Genomic DNA, 27,956 nt, shown 5'->3' with positions numbered 1-27,956 from the left:
TAAAAAAAAAAAATTATTTATTTGGCTATGTTGGGTCTTAGCTGCAGCTTCTGTGATTTTCGTTGCATCATGTGGAGTATTCTGTATGGCCCATGGACTTTCTAGTTGTAGCACTTGGGCTCCAGAATGAACAGGTTGCAGTGGTTGTGGCCTGCAGGCTTGTGAGATGGTGGCTCCACGGCATGTGAGATCTTGGTTCCCAGATCAGGGACCGAACCTTGCATTGCAGGTGCAATGACCACCAGGAAAGTCCCATTTACTGAATCAGCTTTGATCTTGGTCTTGAAGTTCAATATTAATCATATTTTACTGAGATGACTTAACTGTCCCTGTTGAGCCTGCCAAAACATCTGGTTCCTTACTGAAGCCTCCAATTCTACCATCCCTTTGAATGAGATGGTGAATTGACTATGTATCACATGTCAATCCCCATCAACTGGTAGCAGCTGTCTGAATGACGATGTCACAGCAACGGTGAGGTAGGAAGGGACTCCCCCAACTGGTTAGCGAGATGAGCAAGAGAGAAAAGATGACAATGCTCCATGGGTAGGGCAGTGCGCACTGCAGGACCCATACCTCTTTGTTAAGCTTTTACATCATCGGCGTCTCAGGTGAATTCATGTCAGATCATTTCCAGTGCTGGTTTCAATAGGCACAGCACACTTCACAGAAGCAAAAGTCAGGATAGATGGTTCAAGCAAGGATTTCTTTTTTCTGATTTTTGGGAATTAAATAATACATGCAAGCTCTTACAAAGATATAAAACTAACATTTAAGTAAGCATGTAATGAATCACAACATGCTGAAATTTACGGGAAACATTACCGGAAAGGTGAAAAAAAAAATCCAAGGCATACGGTCCCCAAGGATAAATCCAAAGCCCAGCAAGATCAGGTCTGGGTGGGAACTCTAGGCTTTCACAGGCCATCAGAAGGCCCTGCTGTCTGAAATCAGGGTGGTTTCCTAACTGGGTAGAAAGAAATCATGAAAAGGGAAGTGAGATGTCACTGACACACTTCGCTTATTCCACAATTTTGCTTTTAAAAGAAACTTCTCCTGCAGGGCTCTGCTCTGGGGGTTTCCTGGGGAGAATTTCAAAATTCTAGACAGCGTGTTGGGGCAATTATTAAGAACTTACAATGTCAGCCTGGCTTCCCCATGAGTTACCAAGCATACAGTGATGTCTGCTGTGTTTCAACAAGGCCCAAGCATATTAAGTTTCTCAGCAAATTTAGAAAACTCAGCAGTGGCCACAGGACTGGAAAAGGTCAGTCTTCATTCCAATCCCAAAGAAAGGCAATGCCAAAGAATGCTCAAACTACCGCACAATTGCACTCATCTCACACACGACTAAAGTCATACTCAAAATTCTCCAAGCCAGGCTTCAGCAATACATGAACCGTGAACTTCCAGATGTTCAAGCTGGTTTTAGAAAAGGCAGAGGAACCAGAGATCAAATTGCCAACATCCGCTGGATCATGGAAAAAGCAAGAGAGTTCCAGAAAAACATCTATTTCTGCTTTATTAACTATGCCAAAGCCTTTGACTGTGTGGATCACAATAAACGTGGAAAATTCTGAAAGAGATGGGAATACCAGACCACCTGACCTGCCTCTTGAGAAACCTATATGCAAGTCAGGAAGCAACAGTTAGAACTGGACATGGAACAACAGATTGGTTCCAAATAGGAAAAGGAGTACGTCAAGGCTGTATATTGTCACCCTGCTTATTTAACTTATATGCAGAGTACATCATGAGAAACGCTGGGGTGGAAGAAGCACAAGCTGGAATCAAGATTGCCAGGAGAAATATCAATAACTTCAGATATGCAGATGACACCACCCTTGTGGCAGAAAGTGAAGAGGAACTAAAGAGCCTCTTGATGAAAGTGAAAGAGGAGAGTGAAAAGGTTGGCTTAAAGCTCAACATTCAGAAAACTAAGATCATGGCATCTGGTCCCATCACTTCATGGGAAATGGATGGGGAAACAGTGTCAGACTTTATTTTGGGGGGCTCCAAAACCACTACGAATGCTGATTGCAGCCATGAAATTAGAAGACGCTTACTCCTTGGAAGGAAAGTTAAGACCAACCTAGATAGTATATTAAAAAGCACAGACATTACTTTGCCAACAAAGGTCCGTCTAGTCAAGGCTATGGTTTTTCCCGTGGTCATGTAGGGATGTGAGAGTTGGACTGTGAAGAAAGCTGATCACTGAAGAACTGATGCTTTTGAACTGTGTTGTTGGAGAAGACTCTTAAGAGTCCCTTGGACTGCAAGGAGATTCAACCAGTCCATTCTAAAGAAGATCAGTCCTGGGTGTTCATTGGAAGGACTGATGCTAAGGCTGAAACTCCAATACTTTGGCCACCTCATGAGAAGAGTTGACTCACTGGAAAAGAGTCTAGGAGGGATTGGGGGCAGGAGGAGAAGGGGACGACAGAGGATGAGATGGCTGATGGCATCACCAACTCGATGGAAATGAGTTTGAGTGAACTCCGGGAGTTGGTGATAGACAAGGAGGCCTGGCGTGCTGTGATTCATGGGGTCGCAAAGAGTCAGACACAATTGAGCGACTGAATTGAACTGAACTGAACTGATACTGGGATCAGATCAACCTTTCAAAAAAACTTTTTTTTAACTGTTTACAAAGTTTTGGTTTGAGAGCCAATAAAATGATTATACCAGATCTACAATGATAATGTATAATTATCATATATAATGTATAATGATAATGTAAACTCCTCAGTAAGAAAGGAAAAGCTCTCCAAAAAAGGCCCCCGCCTTCTTACTCCAGTTCTCCATGCTTTTTAAGACCTTTGCCTGGAGTGCTCCCTCTCCTTTGGTACATATCTCTTTTATATTAATGAGCATATTTTACTGTTCTTTCTCCTTTGTCTATTAAACCGTTGTTGTTGTTCAGCTGCTAAGTTATGTCCAGATTTCTGTGACCGCACGGACTGCAGCACGCCAGACTTCCCTGTTCTTCACTATCTCCAGGAGTGTGCTCAAACTCACGTCCATTGAGTCATTGATGCTATCTAACCATTTCATCCTCTGCCACTTTCTTCTCCTTCTGCACTCAATCTTTCACAGCATCAGGGTCTTTTCCAGTGAGTCAGCTCTTTGTTATCAGGTGGCCAAAGGACTGGAGCTTCAGCATCAGTCCTTCCAATGGACATTCAGGATTGATTTCCTTTTAGGGTGGACTGGTTGGATCTCCCTGCAGTCCAAGGGACTCTCAAGAGTCTTCTCCAGCACCACAAATTGAAAGAATCAATTCTTTGGCGCTCAGCCTTCTCTGTGGTCCAACTCTCACATTCATACATGACTACTGGCAAAGACATAGCTTTGACTATACAGACCTTTGTCAGCAAAGTGACGTCTCTGCCTTTTAATATGCTGTCTAGTTAATATGATGTCTAGGTTTGTCACAGCTTTTCTTTCAAGGAGTAAGCGTCTTTTAATTTCGTGGCTGCAGCCGGGAGACTCTCAAAAGCAGAGTGTGAGAAAGTTTTATTCTGTCCACAGATGTTTCATGAACACTAAGGAAGTGCTGGTCGCCATGCCAGGCATCATGGATACAGCAGAAAACAAGGCGGACGAGCCCCTTGACGGCACAGAGCCTGGATCCGAGGGGTCTGTCTAAGCCCGGGGACCAGCACAGGCAGGGGTGCGCTCAAGGCCGCAAGTCTAAACAGACGAAGGGCAAATGAAGCTACTGCCAGGAATGTGAAATTTAGCTGCTATGATTAATTTGGCAACAAATATGTGAAAGGTAATTAAAAAAAAAAGAGCAGAAATAGAAAATCTCGAGTCATTTGCATTGTGGTTATATCCCAAGTCATTCTGCTATCACTCACAGCTGTTATTGAAAGTGACTGTCCGCATGGCAGGAAACCACATTCCTAGAACCCAAGTAGATTTTGTAAAAAGTAGTCAATGTGAAATGATGCTAATTTCAATTAAAGAAATGATTACCAGGCTTCCCTGGTGGCTCAGCGGTAAAGAATCTGCCTATCATCTCAGGAGACACAGGTTCGATCCCTTAACTGGGAAGAGTCCACGGGCCACAGAGCAACTAAGCCCGTGGGCCACAACTATTGAGCCTGCGCTCTAGAACCTGGGAGCTGCAACTCCTGAGCCCACGAGCCCCAGAGCCCAAGCTCCACAAGAGAAGACCACTCACCACAACCGGAGAAATGCCAGCAACAAATACCCAACACAGCCAAAGATGAGTAAAGTGTTCTTAAAAAAAATAGAGGAAACCAGAATTGAAAGAGACACGTGTACTCCAATGTTCACTGCAGCCCTGTTTATAATAGCCAGGACATGGAAGCAACCTAGATGTCCATCTGCAGACGAATGGATAAGAAAGCTGTGGTACATATACACAACGGAGTATCACTCGGCAATTAAAAAGAATACATCTGAGTCAGTTCTAATGAGGTGGATGAAACTGGAGCCTATTATACAGAGTGAAGTCAGCCAGAAAGAAAAACATCAATACAGTATACTAACGCATATATATGGAATTTAGAAAGATGATAACGATAACCCTGTATACAAGACAGCAAAAGAGACACAGATGTATAGAACAGTCTTTTGGACTCTGTGAGAGAGGGCGAGGGTGGGATGATTTGGGAGAATGGCATTGAAACATGTAAATTATCATATGTGAAACGAATCACCAGTCCAGGTTTGATGCGTGAGACAGGATGCTCGGGGCTGGTGTACTGGGATGACCCAGAGGGATGGGATGGGGAGGGAGGTGGGAGGGGGTTCAAGATGGGGAACACATGTACACCTGGGGCAGATTCACATCAATGTATGGCAAAACCAATACAATGTTGTAAAGTAATTAGCCTCCAATTAAAATAAAGTTATATTTTTAAAATTTTTTAAGAAGAAATTATTACTGAAAAATTAACTAAGATCCTTATAAATGTAAGGCACGACTACTGACTTCTTGCGATGCGCCCTGAACTCGCTGCGTCTAGAGTACGGACACGAAGGCCAAAAAGGCTCTGTAGTCAGGAAGACGCTATGCAGGGATAGCTTTGGTCTTTTTTAATTTTAGAATCTTTCTTTTATTGATAAAATGTAGTGAATTAATCTTAGTGAATTTTCCCATACCTCAGTAAGTCCCAACATGCTTCCATACCAACAGGAAGCCCCGTACCCACCACGACAAAATGAAAAGCCTGGATACGTTAACACATGAGGAAAGCAACAATGCAGCAGTGGACAGAACAACGGTCCAATGAGTTGTCCCTTGTAAAGAGTATTTGTTGTTCAGTCAGTAAGTCACGTCCGACTCTGTGACCCCAGGGGCTGCAGCACGCCAGGCTTCCCCGGCCTTTGCTGTCGCCCGGAGTTTGCTCAAATTCATGTCCTTTGAGTCAGTGATGCCATCCAACCATCTCGTTCACTGACACCCCCTTCTCCTCCTGCCCTCAGTCTTTCCCAGGTTCAGCGTCTTTTCCAATGAGTCGGCTCTTTGCATCAGGTGGTGAAAGGACTGGAGCTTCAGCTTCAGCATCAGTCCTTCCAAGGAAAAGAACAGAGAGTCTGGGAAACACATCACTCGTAGGTCCTCTTGGAGTTTTACAAAGCACACTATCATATTACTGTCTCCGAAAAGTTCTGCGGGAAAGAAATATGTTGAACTGTGTCATCATTTCCCATGCTTATTTCAGCCACTGAATTCTTCTTTGAAGGAAAAGCTGTTCGGTTAGTGTAGGAAAATCTGCTTTGAAGCTCAATTTATGATACTCTTCTACTGAGTGGCGATCTAGCAGATCAAGACATTCTCGAGGTAAACCAAGATAATAGTGTCAAGCAATAAAACTATTTTTCCTATGAAAGTATTTGTAAATAAAACACGCTGCACAAACAGCAATCTTAGTCTGCATTTTATTTCTAAATGAAGTCATCACCTCACCACTAGATGGCAACATAATTCCATTTATGTTAGTGTGTGTCTGTCCCTTCCTGTCTCTCTTTGCAACCCCAGGGACTGTAGCCTGCCAGGCGCCCCTGTCCACAGAATTTTCCAGACAAGAATGCTGGAGCGGGTTGCCATTTCCTTCTCCGGGGATCTTCCTGGCCCAGGGATCGAATCCATGTGTCACGTTTCCTGCATTGGCAGGCGAGTTCTTTACCAGCTGAGCCACCAGGGGAGCCCCATTTATGTTACAACCACACCAAAAAGAGTATTTCAGTTTTCTAAGACTGTAGATGTGCATCTACTCACTTTTAGTCATCCTTTCAAACACTTACCAGGAACTTCTGAGTTCTGAGAGCTCTGATGAATGTTGAAAATGAGAGCGCTCACTGTCAAAAACTGTAATCAGAGGACTCGCTGAGATACAGGGTCTTTTCAGCATCTACGGAGATGTGAGAACAGAGCTGCAGGCTGAAGTTTAAAAGCAACAAACGGAGCTTGGAAATGGGTTAAAGATGTTAGCTGTGGACTTTGAAAAGTTACATGAAAACCATCATCCAAAGATGTAAGAATCTCCGTGATGAAACTGACACAATCGGTACAGTCTCGGCCTCAGTTTGAGGCCAGAAAGGATGCTCCAGAAGGAGACACTAGCAGCAGCGCCTGGTCAGCTGCCCTGGACCCAAGGCGGAATTTCTCTTGTGTGCCTGCAGTGTGAGAGACAGCTGAACTGCTGCACCTGAATCAAGTGAAGCGCCTCCTGCCCTGTTGTGTGTAAGCTGCCTCCGTCTTACGTGTCCCAAAGAAGTCCCAGCATTGAACCCCAGCCCTTGGCAGTGAGAGACATGAGTCCTAACCACTAGACCGCCAGGGAATTCCCCAAGAGGTAGGCTTGACTCCACTGTGCGTGCTAAGTCGCTTCAGCCGTGTCCAACACTGCGACCCCGTGGACTGTAGCCCCCCAGGCTCCTCTGCCCACGGGATTCTCCAGGCAAGAATACTGGAGTGGGTTGCCACGCCCTCCTCCAGGGGATCTTCCCGACCCAGGGATCAAACTCAGGTCTCCTGCGGCTCCTGCATTGCAGGTGGATTCCTTATCGCTAAGCCACCAGGGAAGCCTTGACTCCAGAGGGGGTTGAATATAAATGCCCCCAGCTCTTTACTGCTGCTCTTTACGGGCCTCTTGCCAGATTCTGCTCCCTCAGATCACTGTCTCCCAAAAAGGAGAGCTGTCTGGGACCCGCCAGCCTGTCCTGAATCACTCTCCTAGTGCCTTCCACACACAACGCACACAACACACACACAGAGGCACAGTGATAACTGCTTAGAATGAGTTCCCCCAGGATTGCCTTTTATCCTCCAGTTTCTCTTTAAACTTAACCTTCGCTTTTGAGTCACTGAGTTGGCTGTTGCATCAAATGATTCTTTAGTTTTACAAGTTGTCTCCCAGATGGGATCAGCACAGATACAGGTGCCGGTTGCTAATTTCTGTAAAAATAACCGCCCCCAGAGGAGTGTCATTTAAGAGTTCTTTGAGGGGAAAAAAAAGAGTTCTTTGGACTTCATCTTCAATAGTAGCCAAAGGATTCAAGTGACAGGTGAACGCAGAAAATCTTTTGCAGTTAATACATAACTAAGATCATTCAGAATCCAACACACACAGTTTAGGCGATCTTGGTACAGTGGTGGGAGAGCAGAGATTGTAAAGTGAAGATAACTAACATGTACACTGGGATTCCCAGATGGCTCAGTGGTAAAGAACCCACCTGCCAATGCAGGAGATGCAAGAGGCTTGGGTTCGATCCCTAGGTCGGGAAGAACCCCTGGAAAAGGAAATGGCAAGCTGCTCCAGTATTCTTGCCTGGAGAATCCCATGTGGCCAGAGTAGCCTGGTGGGCTACAGTTCAGAGCATCACAAAGAGCTGGACACAAGTGAGCACACAGGGTCATAACATGTACACGCTCTGCTGGGGGGACTAAGGGGAGACAGGTGTTCAGCCTAGAAAACCTTTCTCAGTGGGCTTCCTAGCATGTCAGTGTGGGTTAAACTTTAAAACATTTAAAAACTGACTTCCTAGCATTTGTGGATTCCAGATTGAGATCCATGTAAGAGCAATGTTTTCTTCTAAGACTCAGAACATTCTTTCACAAATGAGAGAGTTTGTTTCCCACCAAATTGATCTTACACAGTTGACTGGTTTTGGTAACTACAGATGTGATGGGAACAGGGAAAAATAAAATATGGATAAATATAGGGGAAAACCCAATAATTCCTGGATTCCTGGGAAATGAGGGTGCCCCATCAATTTAAAAACCATATTTTTTATTGCAATTTTACTTCAGCTGCACAAATGAAGGTAGTATGTAGGAAATTTTAAATGAAACAGTATGGTAAAAGTAGCAGAGAACCAAAAACTCTAAAAAGGAAGTACACCCAAAGCATAAGAGCTCAACATTCGTGTTCGGTCTTCAGTTTTGATTGACACTTGCTGCCTGCAAAGAAGGCACAAAATAACTCAAGCATAAATCAAAATGAAGAGCCCGGAAAATTTCTGATTTCCTGAATTTTCCAAAAACCTCTATCATTGCAGCATACAGGCTTTCTCCCGTTTTAATCTGAGAAGCTTCAAAGAAAAGGGAATGGATTATACACACACACCTGAGTGCCCACACAATCATGCATGCACACACACAGGCACACATACGGTGGTAAGCAGAGTATCTAATTCCTTCTTCCTATCACCTAAGTCTCATTTTATTTATTAAACGAAAAGTATGCACAGACCCTCACTGTGTTCCCTTTATCTAATGATTTCTGTGAGCTTAGTTGCTATCATCATTGTTCAGTTCAGTTCAGTCGCTCAGTCGTGTCCGACTCTCCGCGACCCCATGAATCACAGCACGCCAGGCCTCCCTGTCCATCACCAACTCCCGGAGTTCACTCAAACTCATGTCCACAGAGTCGGTGATGCCATCCAGCCATCTCATTCTCCGTCGTCCCCTTCTCCTCCCGCCCCCAACCCTTCCCAGCATCAGAGTCTTTTCCAGTGAGTCAACTCGTCGCATGAGGTGGCCAAAGTATTGGAGTTTCAGCCTTAGCATCAGTCCTTCCAATGAACACCCAGGATTGATCTCCCTTAGAATGGACTGGTTGGATCTCCTTGCGGTACAAGGGACTCTCAAGAGTCTTCTCCAACAACACAGTTCAAAAGCATCGATTCTTCGGCGATCAGCTTTCTTCACAGTCCAACTCTCACATCCATACATGACCACGGGAAAAACCATAGCCTTGACTAGTCGGACCTTGGTTGGCAAAGTAATGTCTCTGCTTTTTAATATATTATCAAGGTTGGTCATAACTTTCCTTCCAAGGAGTAAGCGTCTTTTAATTTCATGGCTACAATCAGCATCTGCAGTGATTTTGGAGCCCAAAAAAATTACTAGTATTTCAACTTAAAATTTGAAAGCAGCTCTGCAGGTATTAGCCCACTACACAGCCCATGGATCTCATCTGGTCTGCCACCTGCTCTTGAAATAAAGTTTGATTGGATATACTCTCATTTGCTACAAATTGTCTATGGCTATTTTTGTGCTATAATGGTGGAGTTACAAAGTAGTGGCAAATATCTAAAATAGTTACTATCTTGCTTTTTACAGTAAAAGCTTGCCAACACCAGTTTATAGTTTTGTACCATTTTTAATCCTATTTTTGGTAACTGTACTATGGTTATGTTAAATGTTAACATTAGGGATTAACAGAGTATGGAAACCCTTTGTATAACACTATTTTTGCAACCACTCTATAGTCTAAAATCAGAAAAGCTGACTCACTGGAAAAGACTGATACTGGGGAAAACTGAAGGGAAAAGGACAAAGGAGAAAGGGGCTGCAGAGGATGAGATGGTTAGATAGCATCACCGACTCAATGGACATGAATTGGAGCAGACTCCGGGAGGCAGTGGAGGACAGAGGAGCCTGGCGTGCTGCTGTCCATGGGGTCGTAAAGAGTCAGACGTGACTCAGCAACTAACCAACAATGACAAGACCTTGGAAAGGTCACTACATATTAGTATGACGTGCACTACGATGTGCAATTTAAAAAGCTAATTTTGTGGTGATTGTAACTACATTATAAACATGTCTACACGCATAAATCTAAAAAAGGTTGAAAACCTACAATGAATCTACAACATACTTTTTAAACACTTTATTTTTATTTATTTTGCTGCATCAGGTCTCCACTGCATCATGCGGGATCTTTCATTGCAGTGGTAGGCTTCCTAGTTGAGGTGCTCGGGTTCAGTAGTTGCACCTCACAGGCTTAGGTGGAATCTTAGCTCCCAGACCAGGGATTGAACCCTAGTCCCCAGCATTGCAAGGCTATTATTAACCACTGGACCAGCAGGGACCTCCCAAATCTACAATATATTGTTTTACATTTGACCACTGGTTTGTATTTGTAGGAGTCATAGATTTGGTAAAGCATTGTAATAATTTAGGAAGGCATCTAAATCTTTTAATTCTGGATGAATTTTATGCTTGAATCTATGAAAGGACTAAACTTGAGAGACTTGCTATCATTCTCAAATTCCTCACGCTGGACAAATCATCTCTCGGACACTTTCTTATAAACATCACCCTCTGAAAGCATATACAGTTCCACTTATTCTGTATTTTATGATCTTAACCTACATAGGGCTGATCTCAATTAATATCGCTACATCAAATATGACAGGGAGACAAACCTGAAACACTTACAATAGCATAACTTGCCAAATTCTTTTTTATTTAGTTATTTATTTATTTCTGGCTGTGCTGGGTATTCGCTGCCGTGTGTGGGCTTTTTCCAGTTGCAGCGAGTGGGGGCTACTCTTCGTTGTGGTTCGGTTCAGTTCAGTCACTCAGTCGTGTCCAACTCTTGGCGACCCCATGCCGGGAGTTGGTGATGGGACAGGGAGGCCTGGCGTGCTTGTGATTCGTGGGGTCGTTGTGGTTGGAACTTGCCAGTTTCCTCACCAATGTCCTCTGAAAAGAACTTCTCAAGTCTTTCTCTTCTTTTTTAAAAATAACTTTATTTTTGGCCGTGCTGGGTCTCTGTTGCTGGTCAAGCTTTTCTCTAGTTGCAGCGAGCGGGGTTTAACTCTAGTTGCAGCGAGCGGGGTTTAACTCTAGTTGCAGTGCTGGGGCTTCCCACAGCAGTGGTTTCTCTGGTTACAGAGCAAAGGCTCTAGGGTACTCGGGCTTCAATAGTTGTGGCACATGGGTTTAGTTGCCCCACAGCAGGTGGGATCTTCCCAGATCAGGGATCGAACCCCTATCTCCTGCATTGGCAGGTGGATTCTTAACCACTGAGCCAGCAGGGAAGCCCTCTCTTTTTTATTTTAGCAATGGATTGTGGAAAATGTGCGATTTTGTCTTGACATGAAAATATTTCACTGCACGGTGATCTTACCTGATGGGTTTCGTATTTTCTACATAACTGACACAGGAACTCCTATACGATTGTCTTCCATCTTGCTATAAAGGTCAGGGGGGAAAAGCAGCAAACTGGGAGAGAAACAGCCAGAGTAGTAACATCTGACGGAGAAGGCAATGGCAAGCCACTCCAGTACTCTTGCCTAGAAAATCCCATGGATGGAGGAGCCTGGTAGGCTGCAGTCCGTGGGGTCGCTAAGGGTCGGACACGACTGAGTGACTTCACTTTCACTTTTCACTTTCACACATTGGAGAAGGAAATGGCAACCCACTCGTGTTCTTGCCTGGAGAATCCCAGGGACGGGGGAGCCTGGTGGGCTTCCGTCTATGGGGTCGCACAGAGTCGGACACGACTGAAGTGACTCAGCAGCAGCAGCAGTAACATCTGAAGGCTTTCAAAGTGTGTTGGTTTTTTCCCTCCTTTCCAACTGTTTGTCTCCATCATCTTACAGCTCACACAGTGTAAAGGTTTCGTTGCTGTCAGTGTTCTTTGCAGGGTTTTTTTTTCTCCAGATTAAAGCCCTCTCTCCTTAGTTTGTTTCTCCAGACAGCACTTGACTTGCTCACTTCCGGCTGGATTGCATCAATGAGCTTTTCTTTTGGCTTAATTATTTTCTCATTTCATCTAAAACATCCTGCTTCAATCCGTCCTAGCCCAGGCCCTCCGTCTGGACTCTGCTGGCACTGCCCTGTGACCAGAGTGCAGAGTTTGGTCTGTGTAATGAATCATAAGGCCTGTGGTCAAAAAGATCTGATTTTTCTTTGGAGAATCACATCTGGAAACAACAGGTGACTTGCTGCCATTCCTTGTATTTGCTCTTTCCCAAGGTTTTCTTGTTGGTTCAGGCATACTGGTTGAAGAGGCCTTAGAAGTTACAGGCTCTGAATCTTCGTTTTGTCCTCCTGTTGTTCTGTTTCTATTGTTGATCCCTTTTCAGCAATTCTTTTCCTCCTGGCCAGCAGGGCACTCATTTTTTCCACTAAATGAGTACCCCCTAGAAGAAGGGGTCCAGTTCCACGACCAGCATCTCCTTTAGATGAGGCCGAATTCACACCAATCAAACTTCCTCCACTTGGAAAGAGGCATTCTCTATCCGTGACACTTTGCTAAGGTTTGGGCCAGCAACTGCAGCTGCAAGTCCAGTTAAAGGGCGATTGTCTTCAGATGTGAATCCCGGTGGGGGGCGGGGGGCGGGGAATCCAGGTGCAGGGAGGGGAGGAACAGGAAGAGCGGTGAAGGAGCAGGGGGTACTTGATTAGGAAGGGGTGGTGGAAGATGTGGAGGCCCTGAGGTCGGGAGTGGAGTGGGTGGAGGGGCCCTGGGGGAGAGGGGGGTGCGGCTGATGTCTGGGCAGGACCTGGGGGGGTGAGTGGAGGGGCGGCTGGGGTGCAGGTGGTCCCACGACAATGGCCTGAGCAGCTGCCTGCAAGCCTGGCTCCGAAGCAGAGGAGGCCCCGGCACAGAGCGCAGGGACGCTCCACAGAGGCAGGGGCAGGGGCGTTGACAGTCTCTGCTCGCGCGCCCTCTCCAGCTGCTCCTGCCGCTGCGGCCCTGCCCTCTCCGGGTCCAGCCTCTGCCCGCTCCTCTCTCCTGTCCAGGGATCCTGACGTTCCCTCTCCTCTCTCTCCAGCTGCTCCCGCCCCGGCCTCTCCCTTTCTACCGTCCCTCTCCAGTCTCGCCCTTTCCCTTCTCTCTCTGCATCCTTTCCCACGCCAGCTCCTTTTACGGTTGCTGGGCTTGTAGCTGCCTTCCTTGAATTTCCAAATTGTGATGGGCCATTGTGAACTTCGGAGAAGGCAATGGCAAGCCACTCCAGTACTCTTGCCTAGAAAATCGCATGGACAGAGGAGCCTGGTGGGCTGCGGTCCATGGGGTCGCTAGGGGTCGGACACGACTGAGAGACCTCACTTTCCCTTTTCACTTTCATGCACTGGAGAAGGAAATGGCAACCCACTCCAGTGTTCTTGCCTGGAGAGTCCCAGGGATGGCGGAGCCTGGTGGGCTGCCGTCTATGGGGTCGCACAGAGTCGGACACGACTGAAGCGACTTAGCAGCAGCAGCAGCAGCAGCAGCATTGTGAACTTGGGCAGGTAGTCGGGAATTCTGGCCCTGTTTCCTATGAATTCAACACTTCTAAGGCATGCATCAGGGCACTTGCGAAGACACTGGCGTCTTCTTTGCTGCACAAGTTGAGACCCTACACCTGTCTGGCGTCCCGCCCTGGGTGGAAGGCCTGAGCTTGATTGTACTCCCACCCTTTAGGAACAGTGCAACTTATCGCGAGCTGATGGCGGCCCTGAATCTTCCTGCCCACCACTCCAAATGTGCTGCTGCCCGTTCGATGGTGCACGTGAACTCTGCTGAACCCAGCAGAGCCGCCAGCCGGCCCCCACTTTTCACTGGCATCATCTTAAACCCTTACAGCAGCTCTTGCCTGACATATTCAGTTTAGTTTTCATTTTAAACATGTCACTCCCTTCTCCTCTGCAGTCTTTGCTGAAAAACCAGCTGATAACCTTATGGGAGTTCCCTTGTATGTTACTGGTTGCTTTTCCCCTGTTGCCTTTAATGTCTTCTACTTTTAATTGTTGTCATTTTGATCCTTCTGTGGGTGTATCCTGTTTGGAACTGTGTCTCCAGGACTTGGGGGACTGTTTCCTTTCCCAGGTTAGGGACGTTTTCAGCTATTCTCTCTCAAAATATTTTCTCAGGCCCTTCTCTCTCTTCTCCTTCTGAGACCCCGGCAATGTGAATCGTAGGTGCTTAACGCTGGTCCAGAGCTTTCTTAAACCGCCCTCCTTTCTTTCTTCTGCTCCACAACAATGACTTCCCCTACTCCGTCCCCCAGCTCGCTAATCGGCTCTGCTTCATTGACCCGACCATTGATTCCTTCCAGTGTGCTTTTCATTCCATTTATTGTATTCTTCAACTGCTTTGGTTGTCCTTTATACTTTCTCTTTGTTTAAAAAATTATTCTAACTTATGGATCTGTGCATCCATTTTTCTCCCTAGTTCTTGGATGACCTTTACCACCGTTACTCTGAACTCTTTCTCCGATAGACTGCCTATCTCCACATCACTTGGTTTTTCTGGAGTTTTATCTTGAGCCTTCATCTGAAGCAGATTCCCCTGCCACCACATTTTGAGTTAATTGTGTTTCTCAACTTTGGAGAAGCAGACTTCAGTAGGAGACATCCTATGGGTCCCAGCAGTGCCCTCCTCTCTCATCACCAAGGGCCAGGGGCCAGTGGTCCCAGGGCAGTGTCTAGCCTGCATTTGCAGACTACAGGCTGCTGGATTGTAGCTTTCTTCCTTCTGGTTTCTGCCCCCTGGTGGGTGACAGCCTGGTCTAGAAGCTGTGTAGGCTTCCTGTTGGAAAGAGCTGATGCCTGCTGATGGGTGGGTGGAGCTGGGTCCTGGCCCTCTGGTAGGCAGGATGGTGTCTAGGGTTGTGTCCAGAGGTGACTGTTGGATCAGAAAGTCTTTCGGCAACCTGTCTGGAGCCGTGTTCCTGCCCGGTTAGTTGTCTGGCCTGAGGCATCCGGCTCTGAAGCCTACAGGCTGCTGAGTGGGGCCAGGTGTTGCTGCTAAGGACCCAAGCAAGATGCCTGCCTCAAGGAGAGTTCGTGCAGAAGAATAATCCCCAAAATATCTGCCACCATCTTTTGGACCCCAGCAGGAGCCACAGTTGTGCCCCACCACCCCAGGAGACCTTCTAAGACCAGCAGGTAGGTCGGCTCCAGGCTCCCATGAAATCACTGCTTTTGTCCTCAATCCCACTGCAATCCCGTTAAGAGTTAAGTCTGTCTCCCCTGGCCCTGTGGTGCTCCTGGAATTAAGCCCTGCTGGCCTTTAAATCCTAATGCTCTGGGGGGCTCCTCTTCCCGATGCCAGACCCTCGGGTTAGGAAGCCTGACATGGGCCTCAGGACTCTCACTCCTGTGAGAGAGCATCTGTAACATAATTATTCTCCAGCGGGTGGGTCACCCACGGGGGTCTTGCAGGTGCACCCCTCCTACCATCTTGCTGCCACTTCTTCTTTATGCCTTTAGATGCAGACGATCTGTTTTGGTAGGTTCCGGCCTTTTTTTAGCGATGGCTGTCCAGCAGTTAGTTGTGATTTTGGTGTGTCCATGAGAAGAGGTCAAGCTCAAGGCTTTTCCACCTCGCCATATTGAAAGAACAACTACTTTTTTTGGAAAAAAAAAAAAACATGACCACATTAAATAGGCATGTGGATTGTGTGACACATTCTTATTTTCTTAAGTATTTTATTAATTTTTCTGTTAAGCCATTTACTATGTAAAAAAATTTTTTAATCCTCTTTATTGTTTTTTTATACATAAAAAAATTTAAGTATACATCATAGGAGTGAGAAAATGCAGTGTACGGAAAGCACTGTAATAGCCAAGTACCTAAAAAATTATCATTGTCTGTACTAAGCAGCACAAAGGTCACAGCTTTGTGTGACTCTGAGTCAATTTCGACTCAGGGAGGACATGCCAGTTCTCAGACCCGGGAGCGCCGGGGCGGGCTCAGCTCTGAGCTTAGAAATCAAGGAGAGCTGAAGCTGGAGACCCAGCCACTCTCTGACTTTCAGACCACAGATGTTAGACCTTTAGTGCCAGGAAAGAGCTTGAAGGTCAATGAGTACAACACCCTCTCCTAAGTAACCGAGACAGAGGGGCACTCAAGTGACTTGGGGGGGGCTTCCCGAGTGCCAAGAGGTGAGCTGGGACAGAGCCAGACCTTAAACCCCAGTCTTCTACAGCCCGGCTGAGGTTCTTTCCAGTACTGCATCATCAATTTTGGAATTTACAGAAGATCCTCCTTTTGCAAATACTTTTTCCCTGCAGGTTCCCAGCTGACTGCTCATCCTCAGACAAGAACTGATGTGTGAGTGAATGTCTCCTGCAGGATTCCCCGAGGGGACACTCCGAGACAGAGATCTGCATGCAGGACATTTGCTGGAGAGCGCTCTCCGAACGAGCACCCTGAAGAGGCAGGGAGAGGCAGGACTGGGCAGAAAGAGAAGCTTCAGCCTCAGACATTTCCACTTACTGCTCTGGAGTGGAGATGGTCCTTCAGGGTCGTTCCAGATCCAACCCAAGGGCTGAGACCTTCACACTCCCCACAGTGACCACTCATTGGATGCAGGGGGCATAACCATAGGCCAGACAGCTCCCTTTAGCTGAGAGCGAAACTCAGTGAGCTAACATCAGGGTGTGCAGGGTTTCCTTCCTTTTTGGAGACTCGAGGGGAGAATCTGTGTCTGCTTTTTGCAGCCTCCGGAGACTGACCACACTCATTGCCCACGGCCCCCGCTTCTCCACCTTTACATGCCAGTCATTTCACATAACCCTGACCTTTCTTCAGTCCTCTCGTCTTTCCAACCTCGGCAGGGACGTGTCCTCTCTTTTTAAGGACTGTGTGACTAGACAGGGCCCACCTGCATGACCCAGGCTCACCCTTCCGTCTCGAGGTCCTTACTGTACTCATACGGAGTACAGAGTCCTGCCACGTGAGGTCACAGGTTCCAGGGATAAGGAAGTGGACATATGGGGTGGAGGGCATTATTCTGCCTGCCACAATATGAATTAAATATATTTATAAGAATACTTCATATGTTCATAGCAGCATTATTCATAATAGCCAAAAAGTGCAAATAACCCAATTGCCCAGCAACTGATGTGTGTGCATGTATGTGTGTATATAAATAATGTTGTTGTTCAGCTGCCGAGTCCAACTTTTCAAGACCCCATGGAGTGCAGCACACCAGGCCTCCCTGTCCCTTCATCTTCTGGAGTTTGCCCAAATTCTTGTCCATTGAATCAGAGATGCCACCCAATCATTTCAGCCTCTGTCGCCCTTTCCTCCAGCCTTCAACCTTTCCCACCCTTAGGCTCTTTTCCAACAAGTCGGCTCTTCACATCAGGTGACAGAAGGATTGGAGCTTCAGCTTCAGTATCAGTCCTTCCAAGCAGTATTCAGGGTTGATTTCCTTTAAGATCGACTCGTTTAATCTTCTTCCTGTCCAGGGGACTCAAGAGACTTCTCCAACACCTCAGTTCAAAAGCATCAATTCTCTGGTGCTCAGCCTTCTTTACAGTCCAGTCATCACATCCGTACATGACTACTGGAAAGATCATAGCCTTGACTATGAGAGGGTAACAGGCAGGAAGGCCAGGGGTTTCCAAATGGAAGAAACAGGCTGCAGGTGTCAGACAGTTCTTCTCTCTCTCTTAAGCAGCAGGAGGAGACAAACGAGCGTTACATTCCCCTTCTCTACACAAATGTTCAAAGAGGCTTCTCTTCAGTCTGTGTTGCCATAATGACACCTGGCTCCACCTGAGCTTGACTTTTCTCAAACCGTGAGCTCACCAATGCATTTTTCTCATGGAGATGTTTGTCTTAAGCTACGTTAACGTGCTATGTATTTACCCCAGACTCTGTCTTCAAGTTGGTTCTGGTTCCGCCTAAAGGCTCAGAACTGACTTGACAAACCAGTATGTTAACCTCATACATTGTTTTCTTAATCTATGTTAATGAAACTATGTATTTGTGTGGAAATCTGCCTTTCTTCAAGATTCATGTCAATCGTTTTACGGCCTGGGATGACTCACCTGGTGCCAAGGTTATTTCAAAATGCATCCTGTGGGTGAGGAGGCTGGTGCGATTCTCTGAGTTTTGAGACATTTCCTTTCTTTAATTAGCAGACTGCTAGTAGCTATATAACATCCAGCTAAAGACTAGCATGGGGGCACTCTTTCTGCCCCTTCTGATGTCTATGTCAGAAACTTTCTCTATCTCTTTTATACTTTAATAAAACTTTATTACACCAAAGCTCTGAGCAATGAAGCCTCGTCTCTGGCCCTGGACTGAATTCTTCTCCTCCGGAGGCCAAGAATCCCGACATCTTTCATAGTTTAGCAACAACCTTTCAACTATACAGACCTCTGTTGGCAAAGTGATGTCTTTGCTTTTCAATACATTGTCTAGGTTTGTCAGAGCTTTCCTGCTGAGAAGCAGCTGTCTTCTAATTCAGGGCTGCAGTCGCATCCAAAGCAATGTTAGAGCCCAAGAAGAGGAACTCTGTCACCGCTTCTACCTTTTCCCTTCTATCTCTCATGAAGGGATGAGACCAATGCCGTGATCTTAGTTTCTTTAATACTGAGATTTAAGCCAGCCTTTTCACTCTCATTCTTCACCCTTACCAAGAGGTTCTTTAGAAGCAACAGTCAGAACCTTGTACGGAGCAACTGACTGATTCAGGATTGAGAAGGGAGTACGACAAGGCTGTTTGTTGTCACCCTGTTTGTTTAACTTACGTACAGAGCACACCATGTGACATGCCGGGCTGGATGAGTTACAAGCAGGAATCAAGACTGCCAGAAGAAATATATAAATGTAGTATAGCTAACTCTATATAAACATAAGTAGATTAGCAGTTTCCAAGGGCTGGGGAGGCGGAAATGGTCAATGACTTTTAAGGGTGATAAAAAATGTTCCCAAATGAGATCGTGGTGACTGTCACACAACTATATGAATATACCAAAGTCACTGAAGGGCACAATTTAGAGGCGGGGATTTTATGGTATGTGAAGACTACCTTAAGAAAGTTGTGGGGCTTCCGTGGTGGTCCAGAGGTTAAGAATCTGCCTTGCAGGGTAGGGGACACCGATTCGATCCCCGGTCTGGGGAGAGCCTACGTGACTCAGAACAACTAAGCCCATGTGCCACAACTACTCAGCCTGCGCTCTACAGCCGAGAACCACAACTACGGAAGCCGCTGTGCCCTGGAGCCCGTGCTCTGAGACAAGAGAAGCCACTGCAATGAGAAGCCCAGGCACCGCAACCAGAGAAAGCCCACACAGGAACAGAGACTCAGCACAGCCAAAAATAAACAAACAAAAAAATTATTTAAAAAAAAAAAAAGTTGTTTATAACTGCCTTACAGGGGATTCCCTGGTGGTCCAGTGGTTAGGACGCCATGCTTTCACTGCCGAGGGCCCAGGTTCAATCCCTGGTTGTGAGGCTAAGATCCTGCTAGCACGGGAGTGCGAGTGCGGCCAAAAGAACAAAAGATGCCTTAGAGTTAATGTGTCTTTCATTTTATATCAGACAGTTAGGTATGAGCAACAGGGGTGGCCTAGCCTAGCCAACAGGATGCAAGCTGATCTCTAAACCCCATCCCAGACACACCCAGGAGTGCTCACAGATATGCTACAAAAATAACCACAGAGACTTTTCCAATTCCTGTATATGCACCCTGGGCACACAGGGGATACAAACTAACCACAGGGGATTCCTCAAGTAAACTCAGGCAGCTAGGGGCCCACTAAGGGTTCACTAATATTCTACTCATACATACATCTGATTATAATAGGCTGAATTATGGGAAGATATGCACAACTATATCTTATAGTTATATATAAGTTATAGAGCCCATAGTTACATAACTTGCAACTGTCAACTGGCCTTGCGCGTATGCCCATTTCAACTCCTTTCTTGACTGGTGGCAGGTACGAGCCCTGTTTTGCACAGCAACCAAGAGGAGGAGACAGGAAGATAAACAGGGGAAGCCGAGAGAGGGGGTAGGACAACTGCTTTAGGCGCAGAAAGTATTACAGGGTAGGGGCCATCCACGTGGGCTGGAGTTGAGCCTTTAGGGACCCACCTTTCCAAACCCCAGTTAGTACTTGAATCCCTGGGGCTTATAGCGGCAGTCCCTCAGAGTCCTTCTGGGTCCTGGCTGACACCCTCCAAGCGCATTTCTTGTTGGAAGTGCCCAATGGCCATAGTGTAAGATCAGAGGCTTTGAGTCTCTGGATCTAGAAAGAGGTCATTGACATAAAGGTCTCCCATATAACATCGCAGAAGGAGGCACTTTATATCTGGTTGTCCTTATATGTGAGCAATGCTAAGACTGAATTCTGGGTTAAGGTGATGCCAATGGACGGAAACTATATTTTTAACAAGTGCTTCAGAAAAGTCATCTACCTTACAGGGATACTACTTCACAAGGGATGTGATGAGAACAAAATTAGAACATGATATTAGTAGTAAAATCATAAATAATGTCCCCTCCCAAGAAAGCTGTTCACACCCTAACCCCTGGAACCTGTGATTATGCTACCTGACGTAGCAAAAAGAACCTTGTAGACGTGATTCAGTTTACGTATTTAGAGATGCAGAGATTACTTTGGATTATCTGGGTGAGCTCAACCTAACCACGTAAGTCCTTGGATGCAGAGAACCTTTCTCAGAGATCAGAGACAGAGATGACATTGCTGGCTTTGAAGATGAAAGAAGGGTGTCAACAGCCAAGCAATGTGATGACCTCTAGAAGCTGGAAAAGACAAGAAAAGAGATTCTCTTTTTTGTCTCCAAAAAGAATACAGCCCTACAGACATCATGATATCAGGCCCATGAGACCCTTGTTGGACTTCTATAGAACTGTGAGATAAGAGTATTGTTTAGGCAGATGCGAGAGACGCCCGGCTCCCGGCGGCGCAGACGCGAGAGACGCCCGGCTCCCGGCGCAACCGACCACGTGCAGAATCGTGGCTGAGAGGAGCTGCCCCACACCCAGGGTTAGGGCGGTGGCCGAGAGGAGCTGTACCACGTCCAGGAGGCGGTGGCTGCTTGGGCACCGGAGGGCCGAGAGGAGCTGATCCACATTCAAAGCAGGAGGGGCGGCCTTGAGGAGATACCCCTCGTCCAAGGTAAGGTACAGCGGCTGCGCCTTGCTGGAGCAGCTGGGAAGAGGTACTCCACGATCAAGTGGAATATAAGAATCCAGTGTTCTGGGGAGGAAGGAACAAGATGGCGGAGGGATAAGACGGCGAGACCACTTTCTTCCCCACAAATTCATCAAAAGAACATTTGAATGCGGAGTAAAGTCCACAAAACAACTTCTGAATACTGGCAGAGGACATCAGGCTCCCAGGAAAGCAGCCATTGTCTTCTAAAGGAAAGAGAAGAAATCAAGCTCCACCCACCAGAACACTGACACATGCCTCCCTAACCAGGGAACCCGGACAAGTCACCCGTCCAACCCCACACACAGCGAAGAAACTACATAATAAAGAGAACTCCACAGACTGCAAGAAGAGGGAAAGGACACCCCAAGCAAAGCAATATAAGCAAGATGAAGAGGCAGAGAAATACCCAGCAAGTAAAGGAACAAGATAATTGCCCACCAACACAAACAAAAGAAGAAGATATAGGGAATCTACCTGATAAAGAATTTCAAATTTTGATGGTGAAAATGATTCAAAATCTTGAAAGCAAAATGGAGTTACAGATAAATAACCTGGAGAAAAGGATTGAGAAGATGGAAGAAAGATTTAATAAGGACTTAGAAGAAATAAAAAAGACTCAATATACAATGAATAATGCAATAGATGAGATCAGAAACACTCTGGAGGGAACAAACAATAGAATAACAGAGGCAGAAGACAGGATTAGCGAACTAGAAGATAAAATTGTAGAAATAAATGAAACAGAGAGGAAAAAAGAAAAACGAATTAAAAGAAATGAGGACAATATTAGAGACCTCTGGGACAATGTTAAACGCTCCAACATTCGAATCATAGGAGTCCCAGAAGAAGAAGACAAAAAGAAAGACCATGAGAGAATACTTGAGATAATAGTTGAAAACTTCCCTAAAATGGGGAAAGAAATAATCACCCAAGTCCAAGAAACCCAGAGAGTCCCCAACAGGATAAACCCAAGGCGAAATACTCCAAGACACATATTAATCAAATTAACAAAGATCAAACACAAAGAACAAATATTAAAAGCAGCAAGGGAAAAGCAGCAAATAACACATAAGGGGATTCCCATAAGGATAACAGCTGATCTTTCAACAGAAACTCTTCAGGCCAGAAGGGAGTGGCAAGACATACTTAAAGTGATGAAAGAAAATACCCTACAGCCCAGATTATTATACCCAGCAAGGATCTCATTCAAATATGAAGGAGAAATCAAAAGCTTTACAGACAAGCAAAAGCTGAGGGAATTCAGCATCACCAAACCAGCTCTCCAACAAATGCTAAAGGATATTCTCTAGACAGGAAACACAGAAAGAGTGTATAAACTTGAACCCAAAGTAATAAAGAAAATGGCTACGGGATCGTACTTATCAATAATTACCTTAAACGTAAATGGGTTGAAATTTTCAAAAAGGCTAGGAAACAATTCTCATAGCCATCAATAGTTCAGTGTTGAGTTCATGAATAGTTTTTAAAGTTTGGGACAAACTGTAGTATTTGCTATTTGAAGTACTATTTGTAATTGGCATATTACAACGTAACATTGGTCTTCATTTCCAACTTAAAATGCCTAAAAATGCCTAACAGGTTTTTAGATTTGTAAATTTTAGTTGAAATGTATTTTATGATGTTACTAAACCTGCAGAAATATTGAAATATTTCAGAGAACTTATTCACTGTACATTTAATTTATTTTATTTATAAAAGTTATGAACTGTAGAAAGTTTTACTTGTTGGGTCAAATGCTTGTTGCTTCAAATGCTTGTTGCATTTGAAGTGCTAGTTACAAGAAAATCAAATACCTTCAATGTATAAATGCTATTAAGTTTTTAAAGGTCTCTGGAGTATAAGTAAGTTTGTTTAAAGAAATTTAGTCTATTCAACCTGAATCAGCTCTGTCAAACATTAATTAAAAGCCTCATTTTAAAAAAATAAATAAATAAATAAATAATGGTGGTGGGAGGGAGGGTTGGGAAGCTGGCTGGAGGTGGAGGTGGTGAAGTTTATAAATCTAATTAAAAATGAAGTTGCATTTCCATTTTCCAAATCCACCCATCCACCAGCGTACTGTGTCACTAGACATCATGTACGATTTTACTTTGCGACAGAAACCATTACATTTAAAAATTCATTACAGCAAGGTGAGTTAGACACATGATGGATGCAGCTTTAATTCTGCCATATATTATTACAGTTAAAACGTAAATGATGAAAAATATTTTGTGCTTATCAGCATTTATGTGGAAATGTGTTTTACAGTGATATATGGTGTTATATTTCTATTATTGTGATGAAAAAAAAAAGCAATACAAAAAGACGAAGTGTTTATTAAAACATGAAAAAAAAAGAAATAAATGGTTTTGCAGCACTGAAGAGATTATAGAAAGTACATAAGCTAGATCAGACCTGTTTTATGTAGTAATTTTATAGTTTATTTTAATTATTTCAGTTGTAAAATATTGTTATACTGTTAATTAGTTCTGATTGTTCATATTAAACTATTGTAATGCAAATAAATAAATAAAATTTAAAAAAAAAAAGAGTATTGTTTAAACCACTAAATCTGCAGCAATTTGTTAATCAGCAATAGAAAATTCTTACCAAACAGCACAAAACTCAAGTTTCCCATCCCATGGGTAAAAAGCAGTTACATTAAAAGAGTGAACAAATTCTACTGACTTCTGCCCCCACCTACTCAGTCCCTGCTGAAGAGTCCCTCAAACCTCTGAGGGTTCTCAGGGGATCTCTATATTCATGAAATAATCTGCTTCTGAAATAATCCATTTCTAAACAGTACAAGTACTCTATCAACTGTTTAAAATTGCTAATAAACAACATCTTACTGTATAGCACAGGGAACTACATTCAATATCCTGTGATAAACCATAACAGAAAATAAGAATGAGCTTATAACAAATGAGCTTCCATGGTGGTTCAGACAGTAAAAGATCCACCTGCAATGCCAGAGACCTAGGTTCCATTCCTGGGTCAGGAAGATCCTCTGGAGAAAGGAATGGATACCCACTCCAGTATTCCTGCCTGGAGAATGCCATGGACAGAGGAGCCTGGTGGGTTACAGTCCATGGGGTTGCAAAGAGTCAGACATGCCTGAGCAACTAACACTTTCACTTTTCATATGTATAACTGAATCACTTTGCTGTATATCCGAAATTAGCACATTATAAATCAACTATACTTCAATAATAATTTCTTTTAAAAAAGGGATTAAAATACTCCCCTCCCCCCAAAAAAGAGATGCTGCACTGGATAGGCTCGTCTCCTTTGGGGACCACCCCTGCTACAGTAGACCCCAGCTCGTCAGCTACTCATTCCACCCTTTTGATCACCAGATTTCTGGCAAGCCTTTAAATGGGCAAAACTGCTCTGGGGTCAGTCATCTGGGGGGAGGGAATGCTGGCTCTCTCCGTGAGAGCAGTCTCAGTGCAGCATCTGCGAGCCCTCAACGGTTCACAGAATTGGAAATGAACTTGGACTTTCTCATTCTGGTCCCCCATTCTGCCTCCACAGGTCTCAGAGTTGAGTCCAGTGGGAATGGGGAGGGAGATAAATCACTCCACACCCAGAATGCTCCCCCCGCCACTACATTTAGGTCCCATGGCATTAGATGGTAACAGGTTCCTTCTCCCCCAAAGCAAATTTGTTTCCCAAGAGTCTTTTCAGTCGCCTGCACACAGGTTTGAAGAGCAAGACGTGAAAGGCAGTGAACAGGTAACAGGAACATGGACTGTAGGTGGGACGGAGTGACTGCGCTGCTAGAGTAGGTGTCCTGGTGTCACCGAAAGGAAAGTTTGCTTTATTTCAGATGCTGGCAACTGTGGGGGGAGGGTGGCAGACATCTGTCCAAAGGCCAGCTCCCCCTACCCACTCCACAAGAACAGGGTGAGAGCTTTTATAGATAGAGGGGGGCAGTGGCTATATGTAGAAACAGCACAGTCATCTCTAACAGTCGTCTTCAGATTGGTCATCAGTGGTCTGACCAGCATCATCTTGATTATTTTTGGTACAGTTAATCTTCAGTTCCAGGGTCCCTTTGTTCTCATTTCTTTTTAGCCAATTCTTGGAACTGAGGCAACTCATTTCCTGGATACAGTCTGGTCATCGTGTCGTTAACTTCTCCGCCTGGTGTTTTAGTATCTGTCAGACAGCTCATGGGATACGGCTCAGAATAGTGTCTACAGCCCTTGAGAAAGAACTAAAGGTCCTTGACTCTGCTTAACGACGACATTATTATTTAGTCTCCTTTAACTGTTTTCCTTTGTTTCTGCATTTCTCACCTCTCTGATTAAACTTATTTTTTGACTAAAGTTTTCCACAGTCAAAAGGCAGGCAAAGGACATAGGGGAGGGGGTACGGTAAGGAGCATAGGGTCCTGCTCCATTTCACCAGCAGGAGTGAGCTGGAAAAACAGTGGAAAGCAGTTAGAATACAGGAATGACAGAACACCAGTGGAAGGTTTCGGTCACTGGTAATAACAACAAACAACACAAGTGCTTAACAAATGTTAACTGGGAGGGGAAAAAAATACCTTTTCCCCCTGCAAAGGGCTATTTTCCCCCCAAATTGAACACCTACTCTACCCTGGGCTGTGTTCAGTTGTGTCTGACTCTTGTGACCCCATCAGTTCAGCTCAGTTGTCATGTCTGACTCTTTGCAACACCATGGACTGCAGCACACCAGGCCTCCCTGTCCATCACCAACTCCCGGAGCTTGCTCAAACTCATGTCCATTGAGTCAGTCATGCCATCCAACCATCTTATCCTCTGTTACCCCCTTCTCCTCCTGCCTTCAGTCTTTCCCAGCATCAGGGTCTTATCCAGAGTCAGCTCTTCACACCAGGGGCCAAAGTACTGGTGTTTCAGCTTCAGCATCAGTCCTTCCTCCAATATTCCAATGCATATTCAGGACTGATTTCCGTTAGGATGGACCAGTTGGATCTCCTTGCTGTCCAAGGGACTCTCAAGAGTCTTCTCCAACCCTACAATTCAAATGCATCAATTCTTCTGCGCTCAGCTTTCTTTACAGTCCAACTCTCACATCCACACATGACTCCCGGAAAGACCATAGCTTTGACTAGATGGACCTTTGCTGGCAAAGTAATGTCTCTGTTTTTTAATATGCTCTCTAGGTTGGTCATTGCTTTTCTTCCAAGGAGCAAGCATCTTTTAATTTCATGGCTGCTGTCACCATCTGCAGTGATTTTGGAGCCCCCCCCCAAAAAATAAAGTCTGTCACTGTTTCCATTGTTTCCCCATCTATTTGCCATGAAGGGATGGGACTGGATGCCATGAGCTTCATTTTTTGAATGTTGAGTTTTAAGCCAACATTTTCACTCTCCTCTTTCACGTTCATCAACAGGCTCTTTAGTTTTTCTTTGCTTTCTGCCATAAGGATGGTGTCATCTGCATATCTGAGGTTATTGATATTTCTCCCAGAAATCTTGATTCTAGCTTGTGCTTCATCCAGCCCAGCATTTCGCATTATGTACTCTGCATGTAAGTTAAATAAGCCGGATGACAAAACAAAACCTTGACCTATTCCTTTCCCAATTTTGAACCAGTTGTTTGTTCCATGGTTCTAACTGCTGCTTCTTGACCTGCATACAGATTTCTCAGGAGGCAGGTAAGGCGGACCTTACCCCATGGACAACCTTACCCCATTGTGACCCGATGGACTTAGCCCATTGTGACCCCATGGACAACCTTACCCCATTGTGACCCTATGGATTGCAGCTAATGAGGATCTTCTGTCCACAGAATTCTCCAGGCAAGAATACTGGAGTGGGTTGCCATGCCCTCCTCCAGGGGATCTTCCCAACCCAGGGATGGAACCCTTACCTCCTTGCATTGCACGTGGATTCTTCACCGCTGAGCCACTGGGTAAGCCCCCTACTCTGCCCTACATACGACTAAAGCCAGAGTATCTTCCAAACACTCAAATCACAAATGGAAGAAACGGCAAATTCCTTTCACCTATGTAAGTGAGCAGCATTTAGGCAATTCCAGCTGGGAGCAGCATCAATGTTTACCTGAATACAATAAGGTTCATTATACAAAATTACACAGATACTGCTGTTGCTAAGTCACTTCAGTCGTGTCCGACTCTGTGTGACCACATAGCTGGAAGCCCACCAGGCTCCCCCGTCCCTGGGATTCTCCAGGCAAGAACACTGGAGTGGGTTGCCATTTCCTTCTCCAATGTGTGAAAGTGAAAAGTGAAAGTGAAGTCGCTCAGTCGTGTCCGACCCTTAGCGACCCCATGGACTGCACGGATACAGTCTCTCGGAAAAATTCCAACACAAACTTCACTGTGTTGCCCTTCACTGCCCCCGCCCCCATCACCCACCATCCCATCCCAAGGGTCGCTTAAGGGTGAATAAGAGGCGACAGCACGGAGATGCACTGACAGACACGACGACGCAGGGAGAGGTGACCGCAAGCTCGAAGCCCAGCAGAGGGCGCCCGCCCGCCGGGCCTCGCAGGACCTCGCCCCTCGCAGCAGGCCGAGACCCGCGGCCGCGCCGGCCTTTTTGAATTGGAAACAAACCCGGCCACGCCCCCTGCCCCGAGGCCGCCGGGAAAAATGGCGCCGCCCCTCGGGGCGTCCCAGCCGGCCACGCGAAGGTGTCCTCAGGCAGAGTCCGCAGGCTTCCCCGAGCCGCTTCTCCCCCGGCTCCCTCCTTGCGCACCTGGTCGCCAGCCTGCCCGGCGGGCGCCTCACGACGCAGCATCCGGCCGCC

At 45.6% G+C, this 27,956-nt stretch overlaps 1 pseudogene; it reads right to left on the bottom strand.

Annotated features, from left to right (window-relative positions):
* Positions 1 to 3,679: 3,679 nt before the first annotated feature.
* LOC129553681 (protein enabled homolog) lies at positions 3,680 to 27,947 on the bottom strand (annotated as a pseudogene).
* Between the last annotated feature and the right edge of the window lie 9 nt (positions 27,948 to 27,956).

This window comes from Moschus berezovskii, chromosome 14, assembly GCF_049115385.1.
Source record: "Moschus berezovskii isolate FMDL1 chromosome 14, NW_MosBer_1.0, whole genome shotgun sequence".
Taxonomy (NCBI): domain Eukaryota; kingdom Metazoa; phylum Chordata; class Mammalia; order Artiodactyla; family Moschidae; genus Moschus; species Moschus berezovskii.
The sequence above is the reverse complement of the archived record's forward strand: the minus strand, read 5'-3'. Positions and strand labels throughout refer to the sequence as shown.